This window comes from Cryptomeria japonica, chromosome 7 (genome assembly GCF_030272615.1).
Source record: "Cryptomeria japonica chromosome 7, Sugi_1.0, whole genome shotgun sequence".
In the NCBI taxonomy this organism is placed as follows: Eukaryota; Viridiplantae; Streptophyta; class Pinopsida; order Cupressales; family Cupressaceae; genus Cryptomeria; species Cryptomeria japonica.
The window spans coordinates 722,869,689-722,883,087 of NC_081411.1; positions in this window are offsets into that span (position 1 = coordinate 722,869,689).

Genomic DNA, 13,399 nt, shown 5'->3' on the forward strand with positions numbered 1-13,399 from the left:
TTTTAAGAAACAAGCAATATCAATCAAAGATATGGTAGAGAGCATAAATAAAAGAATTCCACCTATTTCAATGGTTAATTCAATTCATTACTCGGCTGAGTATAATGCCATGCATAGCAAAAATAGATAGTTTGGAAAAAACAACTATTCTCTCTAGGATTCCATATTCGACACCTGTCCTAGAAGGTAACTTTCCATACACAAGCCTATCTAGATTGGTTCTCATAAAACAAGAATACATTTCCATAAAGAATACAATATTTTGACTAATAGAACTAACATCTTTCCTAACACTTTCATAAATAAAGCACTATTTCATTACTTTCCCCTAATTGAAAACAATCTTTCACAGAATAACAATTTCTCAATTTTGATAAGCAAACATATTTCATCAAATAAATCAACTAAGTATACAAATAAGAAGAAGGTGTAATGCAACTATGATTCTTTTCATATAAATGAGTTAAATTTGAGTACACATTCTTTAAATGAATATCTATCCTAACCCATTTAGCATTATTTACCATTTTTAAACAATATAAATGCATTTCTTAGCTATTTCATTCCATGTACCACCTAATGTTTTCCCTCTATGTCTATTCAAAGAATAATAAAACAAATTCAATATAAACATGGAATATCATAAATAAAATCTTATGCTACAGCCATAGCTCTATTTAACTATCATTTCTTAGTGCAAAATAACCAAAATGAAATGAAGATCCTACCTCCTTATGCTTTTATACTGGCTTGGAGTGAACTCTTTCGTGCCTCCTCTAGATTGGCCTACTTCTTCCTTGATGGTTCAAGAGTTCTTTATCAGATATTCCTCCAAACACCTATCTATTTTCCTTCTATCTCTACTCTAAAGTGCTCTCTCTCTAATCTCTCTTCTAACTTTACTATCTTTCTCTCTGCTCCAACTTTCTATTTGCTATCTTTCTCTATATCTTTTTCCTCCTAACTATCGAGCCTATGCCTCTATATATACTATTTTTCTCCTGTGAAATGTGCTATGTCTAAGGCTCAATTATTGTTATGAATTTGTTATCTTGGTTGGATTATAGATAGGTCTGATACTTAACTACTCCATGTCTTCTCCTTCCCAAAGTATTTCCAGTTCTCTCTGTCGCTCTTGTCGACACGTCTTGGAGTGGTGGGAGGCCAAGTGATGTTTTCTAAAGTGATCGACCTTGGATCATGGAAGAGGTGGTTGGTGTCTTCCACCATCACCGTGGAGACTGCAGTCTTCCAACTACATCTGTGGATCATGGAGAGATCTGCGATTTCTTAACGCCATGGCACTACATGCCCATTTACTCCCTCCCATCGGTCACGAGCTATTATGCTTTGGTCGATCTGTAGTTCAGTGGATGTAAACTGCAGTTTGTGAGGAATAAATGCAAGTTGGTGGGGAGGTCGACTTTGTCAACTTCTGCTAGTCGACCAATAAATCGCCACCGGCACCTTTGGTGAAACTCAATAATGTTAACTTAACATAAACAATAACATATTTATAATTAACACTTGCATTTTAATTATTAAAAGTTAAATAGAATTATAGAATTAAATTATAATTTGATCTTCTATGATATTAATAAACTAATAATATATATATATATATATATATATATATATATATATATATATATATATATATATATATATATATATATATATATATATATATATATATATATATATATATATATATATATATATATATATATATATATATATATATATATATATATATATATATCGATTTCATTAAATTAAATATGAAATTTATACTCATAAACTATTACTTAAATCGATGAGACCATTAGTCTCATTTTCAAACAAAAAATAACTTATAAAATAATAATCAACTACATACGATTGCAATCATGTCAACATAAAATTTGCATTCTAAATCATATTTAATAGAAATGTCAAGTCGCTAATTTATTAACTTTAATTTTTCAACTAATAATCATTTTTATATATGAAATCAACGTAATGACTACTTTTACTCAAATCAATTCAATTTAAAATAACGCATCGACGAAGTCATAATACAAACAATTTTCTATTGTGGTGTGTGAGATTCCTCTAGTCTACCGAAGTCATAAGCTAAAAAAAACTCTATTGGAGTCCTGTTCTCGCCTTCCTCTTCGTTCACTTGTCCCTGCATCGCTTGCACTCAATAGTTCATCAGTAATGACGATCCCCAATTAAGATAATACTAGCTATCTAATTACATATTGTTTGAGTAAAATGCATACATCATTTCTTATTATTTGCATACAAACTGCATTATCATCAAAATGAATGTTCATATTTGTTTCAATTTAAATTCATAAATAAAAACCTACATTATTTCTCCTAATACTCATTATCGAATATACAATTCGTGACATCCTTCCCCTCTTGGAAGAGACATCGTCTCGATATCTTATTATCCATTAATAATCACATAGCAATTCTATCTCATAATATGTTTAACCATACATGTCAAATTTCAAATATAAATAATAACAATAGCATACATGCTATCCAGTTCACATCATCAAATCAAAATCATTGTTTCAAAGATATCTCATATGATAAGCAACTATTTCCTAAGAAAGCAAATGAGGAAAATGATGGCCAATCATCTCAGCATCCTCCCATGTAGCACTATCCTCAGAATATTGGTCCCACTGGACCTTATACTAAGTGAAATCTTTGCTATGTAGCTTCACGCTATGCTGATCTAGGATTCGGATGGGATCCACTAGCACCACCCCTGGATCCTGTACCTGTAAAGATTGCCAATCAAGAATATGAGATGCATCGGCATGATAAGGTTTCAACAAAGAAACATGAAACACATTGTGGATTCGAGCTAGAGAAGGGGGTAAAGCTAATCTATAAGCAACTAGATTAAAAACTTCCACTACATCAAAGGGTCCCACATATCTTGGTGCCAACTTCGATGACTTTCCAAACGAGATAGAGCTCTTATGAGGTTTGACTCACAAAAAGACTATCTCCTGCAGAAATTGTCTGAAAGTCCTATTTCGGTCTGCATAACTCTTCTGTCGGTCAGCTGCCTCCTTCAACCTACTCTTGATCAACACCATTTTCTCATCCATTTCCTTAAGTAAATCAGGACCAATGATGATCATATCTTCCAGTCTATCCCAACGGATAGGTGTGCGATATTTTCGCCCATAAAGTGCTTCAAAAGGCGCCATCCCTAAGGATGCATGAAAGGAGTTGTTATAAGAAAATTCAACCAAAGGCAAGTACTCCTCCCATTTGTACTACTGATCCATGCAATACATTCATAAAAGATCTTCCACAACCTGATTAACCCTTTTTGTTTGGCCATTAGTCTGAGGGTGATATGCCAAGCTAAACTTCAGTCTTGTTCCCAATGCTGCATTTAATGTTGTCCAGAATTTGGAAGTCATCGTGGTATCCCTATCTGATATTATGGTTTCTGGTACACCATGTAACCGAAAAATTTCTTGCACAAATTTCTTGGCAAGAACAAATGATCCATCCTTGAGATTCCCAGGTATGAAATGTGCAACTTTAGTCAACTTATCCACCACTACTAAGATAGTGTCATGTTTATTTTTGCTCATCGGTAATCCTTGGATAAAATCCATACTGATTACTTGCCACTTGTATTCTAGTATAACATGTTGGAATAAAAGTCCTGCTGGATGAACATGTTCAACTTTCACTCCCTGACATTCCAAACATTGTGCCATATACTCAATCACTTCCTTTCTGAGTTTAGGCCAGAAATACAAAGATCTTAGGTCAGCTACTATCTTTGTTCTTCCAGGGTGTCCTGAATAAGGTGTATTGTGCATCTCATGTAGTATTAACTTCCTCAACTCTCCCTCTTCAGGTATGTACATCCTTCCTTGGTACCTTAAAATACCACCAGGTTCTATTTCACATCCATCATAGCGATGATCTGAAGAGTCTTTCTCCAAGGCTTGCTTAACACTTAGGTAATGCTCATCTTCTGGAAGGTTTTGCAACACTTATTATTTTAAGTTTGTTCTAGTTGTCACCATAGCAAATAGGTGTCTTACTCTACTGAGAGCATCAGCTACCCTATTTTCCTTCCCTTTGATATAGTCAATACCAAAATCATACTCACTTAGGAATTCAAGCCACCTTCTCTATCTTACATTAAGGTTAGGCTGTGTAAATATATACTTCAATCCTAAATGATCCATTTTTAGCTCAAAAGGATTCCCTAAAAGGTAATGCCTCCACATTTGTAATGCATGAACAATAGCTAGAAGTTCTAAGTCATGTGGTGCATAATTCAATTCATATTGCTTCAACTTTCTTGATTCAAATGCTTAGTTGCTTTCTCAAATACTTCTTCCATAGTTAGTGGATTATGAATATCCACTTTTGCTCCAATATGAGTTCTCAAACCCAAGATGAACTTTTGGATGTGAAATCGCTCATCCATCTAATACTGTGGAACATACTTAAGAAGGTTGGTGAACTTCTCCCAGTATTGAGTTACCAACATGCCACCTTGTGATAGGTTCTGAAATAAAGTCATCTTCTTATCGAAGAATAACTGAGGAAGCCACCTCTTCCTAAAGGATTGTAAAAATAATTCCCAAGTGATATCTCTAGGTTGCAACTTCCTTTCGGACTTTTCATTATCCCACCAAGTAGCAGCTTCGTCGAAAAGTTGGTAAGCAACCCAAACTGCCTTGGTTTTGTTGGACATGTTGCGGAGACCAAAATACTTTCCATTTCTATCACCCATGCCTTTGGACCATCACAAATAGTTTTTCCATAAAACTTTTGTGGGGCTATTCTTTTCAAGTCCTTAGCCATCTCTCCTTCAATACTTGCTTGGTTATTGGGTTGTTCTTCAACCCTTGGAGCTTCATTTCAGACTTCTCTGACCCTTCGAACCTCCTACTCGAGTCCATTCATTCTGACACTCTGTGTAGGTCCCGGGGACAACTGAGAGGTGGGGGGTGAATTAGTTGTCTAATAAATTCAAACCAAAATCTTATTAACCAACTTAATGCTTAATACCAGTAAGACAGTTAATTGTGCCGGTAAACAGTGTTAACAGGAAATCCTGTATTGGTAAGAATTAATGCATGAAACATAAGAACAAAGTCAACCACAACACATGACACAAATATTTGTACGTGGAAACCCTGTAAGGGGAAAAACCACAGTGGGAAACCTTACCCACAATCAGATGATACTACTGCAGATAGTAAGTGTACAAAGAGGGGTCTGCACATGCAGAAAGGCCAACAGCCTAGAGCTTACTGCTCAAACACAAATGGGAGTCACACTGACTACAGTTGGATGGTTAAATCCAATGAGAATGTACTGCACAAAATAACATCTTCATATGCTAGATTCAGTACCGGTGTAATGCTGGTATGCTTCTACAAAAACCTAACTTCACCTTCAAATGATGTCTTCGTGTATATCTCTGCTTGATCTCACATATATCCTTAAATCTTTTTCGCATTCCACATTTGATCTTACAAATAAGATCTTACATTTATACCATACCCTAAGACCAATTTTAGTAGGTCAGCTCTACAAGATATTACAATAAAACATTTTACAAATAATACAATATCCGATGCAATAACCGATTGAATATGTCGGCTTAATGCTTTTATAACAATAATAAATCATCTCCATAGCGTGCTATGCTGATCTGGAAAAGATAAACCTGCCGGTGTAACCCTAGATAACCTGGACCTATTTGCCAGTAAAAGCAAATATGCAAATAAGAATATACCAATGATATTACTTCAAGGAAAAGTGTCCACATGATGTCTTCGACATTACCAAGTGTCTTCCATGTCGTTGCAGGTATCGGTGAACATTATATCCTGTCGGTTAACCATATACCGGTGATTGTTTGAACAGTTTACTGATTGCTGGTGAATGTTGCTAGATCTCCAAAGTAGGTGTATTTAGTAGGTGTTGACATCAATGACAAAACCATACCAAAATACCAACACTCTGATGGTTCAGTAGATCAAGGATTTGGTTGAGTCTTTCATTTCCATTACTAGACCCAACCCTTATGGTCCTTGAGCCCATTGTTATTCAACAATTTCTGCATCAGGGAATGTTAATATTTCTTAACAAAAAAGAAAGAATATTTGCAAGGTTATGATTTCCATAACTTCTATTTAATCAAACAATTGTTATGATTTCCATAACTTCTTATGGTCCTTGAGCCCATTGTTATTCAACAATTTCTGCATCAGGGAATGTTAATATTTCTTAACGAAAAAGAAAGAATATTTGCAAGGTTATGATTTCCATAACTTCTATTTAATCAAAGCTCCGTAAATCTACCCTTACAATATAACTATAGAGATTAATATCAATATTTACTACTAGAAGGAAACAATATAGTACTACAATAAGACATAGTTAGATAATTTGCACATCTATATCATCCAAATTTATAATATAAACTAAGGTCCAAAGTATATATTTATCATCATAGGAATCATACAAAAACAAAACATTCAACTCAAATTTTATTATAGAATAAAACACATCTTTATTTATTGATAATAAAAGTGTTATTACATAATACATCACTCTTCTGGTGGTGTCATGGGAGTATATCCTTTAGACTCACTAGAACTCAGTGGGGTATAACCTTCAGACTCATCATCACTAAGTGGGGTATATCCCTCTGACTCATTGGAGTTAATCACAATTGGCCTAATGGGAGAATATTCTAACTCAGGCTCCTCTTCCTCTATAGGGATAGTCTTTTCATCGAGGGATTCAATAGGGACTACTCCTACCTCAACATTTTCTTTTTCTTTTGGTTCATTAGTAACTTATTTTTCTATGAAAAGACCATTTTCCTCCTCACTGATCCATCCTCCACTTGGATGGTTATCCATAACAGGTATGACAGGAGATATAGGATCCTTCTTGACCCTTAGATAGTGAGCATACCCAGCTACTGACTTACGAGTTGTCTGTTTTGTTTGCACCATCTCTATAAGTTTCAACACAAAACTAATATTCTCAATACTCAACTTGTGAAGTGACTCATAGGTCCTAGTGTTATACAACCTAAGAGCTCTGATACCAAGATGTAAAGACGTAGAATATGTCATATAGAGTAATTTATGTCTTTATCTTTTTCCTACACATGGCCAATCCAAATGACTTTAGGGTTGCTATGGCAAAGTCTCTTATGGAAAAGGAGGTACATGGGAGGACACAAGAGGCATGAGAAAAGTTTTTAACCTTGATAAGGGAATAAAGTGTCCATAGGCATTCCCATCCTTCAAAGGAGAATTTAGACTTACTATAGGATTTCAAAGAAAAACCCAATAGTATCAATATTAGGGACAAAGGTCTAGAGCATAGTAGGGACCATAGGGTAGTCACATGTGACCATCATTGACACATGAATATTTTAGGTATGAGAGACTATAGGGATATCAAACTAGGCCTTCTATGACTCAACAACCTTTTAGGGAAGAATCTAGTGTTTTTAGTAGTTAGGATCTTCTAATTATGATGGGGCCTAGCCAACATAGGGTTATATGAGAGGCACATGCTATGTATATGTTAGTATCAGACAAAGAGTGCCCACAAGGTTTTAGAGTAGGTGGACACCATCCTAGAATGTCAAAGTAGATAGTTGATATGTGGGTCTTTACCCTCCCAACCACTCAACATATACCACCATGGGTCTTTACCCTCCCAACCACCCAAAGGTAAAAGGAAGGTTCACTGCTGCAACACTCACTTTTTGTGATAGTCTCAAGCACTTAGGATAGTCACTCCTTTCATGTCCATTCTTCTTCACAACACTCCCTAACATTAATTATGATGATAGTGTAAAGACCCACATATCAACTATCAAAAATGAGAGAAGAAACATTCATGTTCTTTTGGTACTTTGTGATTTCTAAACCATGTTTGAATCTTTCTTATCTTATGTGAAATAATCTTAGCATGATGCCTTTAAGTACACAACCTTAGATACACAATTCAAATTTTTTGACATCATACCAATGGATAACAATTAGATCTAGGAATCGTCAACCTTGAAAAAAATATGAATTTAAACAACTAAAATTTGGACTATGCCCATTATCTAGCCTAAGGATAAAATCATATATGTGATTCTTATATGATAAAAAAACTAGCACATATGAATTTTTAAATCTTGCAAGATCAAACTGCAAAAGGTCAAAAGGTAGGAATCTTATGTCTAATACTTTTGTTGTAGAAGTTAGGGTGGTTGTCACCTATGTTGCCTTTACTCAATGAAATTTGTAGCAATTTGTTCAATCTTTAAACCTCAAATTAATCATTGATAGTGTTGATTTGGTTGATGATAAGTGATGAAATGAGGGTAGAAACAAATACTAGCTCCCTCATCTCGTGTCTATGTCTTTTTGGCTTGCGGTACACTAGGTTATCCTAAAGCAAGACACATGTCAAGGTTCGTATAAGAGTGTATGTGAGTGTAGTGTGTTTGCTATGTAGAATGGTTTTTTTTTTTGAAGATCGATTACCAAAATAAAATCAAAGTACAAAGTCAGGTTATAATAATAGTGACCAAGTTGATTACTCCATCAAATCCCCAACTAGGATAAACCGCCTTAAAATTAGAAGAAAAAAAAAGAATCAGTTTATAGGATTAAGATTAACGTGTAGAGCTTCAAGTCAACATCAAATTACATCAATATTATATCATCTATTGACAACATATTCAAAAATATAGATTGTAATAGTTTATTATGATTCATTATCACTATCATTATGTTGATTCTCCTCTTTCTCTTCATTCTCTCCATCTTCATTATTAGCTTCTTTGTCTTTTCCTTTTTCATTATTCTTAGGTTCAATCCTTCTAATTTGGAAAGTATGAAATTCTCTTCCAAGGGGCACAAAGATCCTCTCTCAACTACAACAATGAAAGTTTTGGTGAGCCATTTCTAGGTGTCTTATAGCTTCACCCCTCTTTAATTGATGTTGGTGTTCTTTTTGGTATTTATTGTAAAAGTCTATATACTCTTCCTATAATTTCTTCCCTATCTTTCTTAGATCTTGGGGTCAATAGACAACATCCTAAATGTCTTCTTTATATATTGAAGAGGAACCTTCATCCAATATCTTCATGAATCTTCCTGTTGGCATATTCAATGTAAATGATATCTATTCAATAATCATTAGCACTGTGATTCTAAGATTACACTCAATAAGAACCCTCCCTTTACCTTGGAACACATTCTCATTACTTCTCTTCCAAAGAAACCAAAGAATTTTAATAGACAATAAAATCCAAAAATAGTTACTTTTTACTTAGATTGCAGACATACCTGACAATAATTTCAAACCATGATAAATTATCAACAATATTCCCACCTAAAATGTTATAACGATTGACAATCATGAATTTTCTCCTAATTAATATCTTCCATAGTTCATTCCATTCTAAAGCCTTGACAATCCATTTGATTTCTAAGGCAATACCTTGTTGCCTAAAGTCTTTGATCCCCAATCCACCTAAGTCCTTACTCAAGCAACACCATTTCTATTTAACAACATGCATCCTTTTCTTACCTCTTCCATCTAACCACAACATTGCATCAACGAGAATGTTGTGGGTTCGACGGTTTGGTCGTCGGTGCATGAAAGCATTGCATGAGTTCTACTTTTAAAAATTACATAAAATATTTTTAATTTATTTGATTGAGTTTTATTTGAATTTTTTTTTAATCAATGATGTTTCTTTTCTCCAAGAATTGGATCTAGGATCTTTCCATACCACACACTATAGAAATTTTCGAATATTGAGGTTGACGAGATAGAAATTATATTAGGATTTGAAAAAGATAAATGGTATGCAACTGTATCTATTTGGAATGCATTACCCAAACAGTGCAATCGATCAATCACACAAGAAGTTCCACGAGTGTGATTTTTTTCAAATCCTAATATAAGTTCTATCTCATCAACCTCTAGAGTAGCCACTTGACCTAGCCCCACCCAAACCAAGTTCCATTCTTTGCACTTTTCAAGAATGTATTTTTGTTCACTAGCTTGTAGTTTCCCTCGTGAATTTTCAATTATAGTACAAAGTTCTTCATGAAGGACACTACCACATCGTCTAGAGTCTATGCAATTCATTTTTTTTCTTTGATCCCATGGAGGCCAATAGTCCTTTATTTGAGGAAGTACTTCCTGAATAGTCATGGGGGGGAGAGGTAATGCTTGAAATCGCCCTTCTAGTGGGAGATTGTGTACATAACCTCTTGGTCTTTTGGAAGCTGAAAAGTACTTCGAGTCCACCAACTCTGGTTCCACACTATAGAAATTTTCGGGTATTGTCTTCCAAATATCCTTCGATGCAAAATCATCATTCTCATAATAGAAAAAAGGTGGCCCTTGCATGAACACATTGATTTCCTCCAAGCGTGACCCAATAGGTTTCCCAGGAACTACAAAACCAGTTAGTCCCCCCGGACATAAATTAGAGACCACATCACACACTCCTGACATTGTTTGTTTGTATTGCCACAACCCCTTGACCCCCTTGGCCCCCCTCTCTCTCTCTCTCCCTCCATGCCATATTTTATTTATGAGATGTCATGATAAGACGAATAGGAAGGACACAATCACTAGTTATGGACACCAGACTTACACTTGCAAACTATGTATTTATTTATAATTTCTAAAGCTTTTTTTCTTTGCCCTCTCCCATGTAGATTCTCCATCCTTTTCCCACAACTCTACTCTTTGCACTCTTACAAGCCAATCCATGCACCTTACCTCCTTAACTGCCATTACGTAGGCTATGAATATAGGAATGTAACACAATTTTAACTTGTAGATTTTTAATTACCATTTGATGGTTTTGAGTTTTGTATCTCTTATATATTAGGTGCTTGAGATGGACGTTGTATGTAGAGTTTTGTAGATAATATTAGGCTAAAATAATTCCTTTAATTCTTTAGTTTGTGATAGTCTTGTGAAGGCTTGCTTTGCAAGAATATTATAATTGTGGTTTATTCAATAATACATTGAGTTACTTTGGAGAGTGAGGCTTTGGACCTACATACACTTGTGTTATGGTATATATTATTAATTATTCATTTAATTGTGTTTATGCTATCTATAATTGTTAAAAGAGTTAAGTTTGCACAATTGTCTCCTCAAAATATTACTATAAGAAGTATTTTCATGTACCTTGCTTCTTTCCATCCTATACCTTGTTGCACTTACATTAAAGTGAAAGAGAATGCAATTAAACAATATAAAAATGATGAAACTTTCTTACCAACACCCTTTTGATGCCATGGATGTGCTAAAGATTTGTTGATGGAGAGGATGAATGTATTTGTTCCAAAATTTTAGTAGTATAACCTTGTTGCATCCCTTTTACTCTTCTTTAAAATGGCTTGAGGAAGGATGTATTTATAGATTTGATGAGGATAAATGGAGGATTGAGATTGTTTTGAGGTGGATAGCTAAGATTGTATGAGGAATTTTAAATTTGAATTTGAAAGAGAGGAGAGAATTTAACATGTGGTTGATGTCTTGAGGGATGAGATTGAAAGTTGATTTGACTTTGGATTGAAGGTAGTTGGAGATGAATGAATAATATTCATTTGAATGATCTACTGGCTAGTAGTAAGTGTTGATTTCATTTTAGATTGATGATTTGTATTGAAAATTGATTTTTTAATTTAATGGTGGTTGGTATTGGAAGGCTAGAATTGACATATTGGTTTGGATGACTAGGATTAACTAGGATTAAATGTTGATCTCATTTAGAATTTCTAGGAATATTAAATTAGATGGATGGGTGATATGATATGAATTCTAGCTATATATTTTATTTTATTTTATAACTAAAAAAAGGACTAGAAAATAAGCTTGATTAATTATATAAATTGATTGATTTATTTAATTAATTAATATTATAATTGATTGAAACAAAACATAATTTTTTCGATATTTATAATAATAAAATATTATATAAATACCTAAAAATTAATTTATTATTAAATAATTACTATAATTACCTTCCTAAGACCCAAACTGATGAAAACTGATGAAAACTTTTTGAAAAGTGAACATAAGTATATTTTCTGCAGTTGTCTAAAATAAACATTGGACCCAAATATTAATTAACTAATATAAAAAATACATTTCTTAATTTTTTAAATTATTTATTATATTTGTCAGATAGCCATTTCCTTCTTTTCCAAGAAATACAGAGCCCATACCAACTCTCCAAAAAGAGCACCATTGCTTTCACACAAAAATAATGAGAGGAGCCCATGCGCCATCACAAGTTTTGCCTGGCAGTATTGACATTTTCCACTGGAACTTGTATTCAATCAAAAATAATAATAAAATCTAAAGTTACCTTCAGAACTGATTCCTTGCGCACATGCTTTAGAAAGATGCAATCAGTGACAAATATTCCCTCTACTCCATTAATTTATAATGGGTTATGATTGATAGTCTTAAATTATGATGCATTTCAAAAAAACAAAGAAAAATCAATGTCTCTCCTTGAGAGGAGTGTTTGTTAAATATTCTGATGGGTTGACTGTGTAAAAGTTTTTGCTGCACAAGCTAAGATAATGAATTTCTACACCAAAAAAATGAATTTCTGGTGACTTTCTTGAGTGACTTGGTCTATAAACCGTTTCCTTGAAACACCCATTACATGAGTATTTCGTGATGGTGTTCTTTTTAAATAAAGGATTGCAAGCAAGATTGTGTGTGTCATTCATTTCATTTAATGCAGAGGAAAAAGAACATTTGAGTCCATGCACCAGCATTAATGGCATTCTTCAGAAAGCAATATCAACAAGACAACATGAAGAAAGCATTGAGAAAACAGGCATGATATGATCTATTTTATATTGGGTTTCTTTATCAGCAAGGCCTCTCAATGTTTTAGTTCTTTGTGTTCTGTTTTTTCTCAGCTGCAATCCTATTTTTCTTTTCTTTCTTTCATTTTTTTTTTGGGTCAATGATACTTTCTGGAGCGCATTTTTCAAAGCGTAATAGACTCATTTATTCTAAATTTCTAATATTAAATGAGGGACCAATCATTAAGATGCTTTATGGTATTCATGGATGGATGTTATATAGCTGAAGTTTTGACTTCTCAGCAATAAAGATCATTTGAAGCTTGTTCACTGTACCATTGCTTCAAATGAATAACGACAGTCGTCATCCATGAAAAGTTAAAACTTCAGTTATGTAACATCCAATCCAGATGGCTGGATAACCGTATCCTTAAATGAAGAACAAATTTGTACAATATGATATGCTTTCTGGTTCTACACTAAATTATAGTACAAACCCATATGCATTTAGGTTAGGTCCA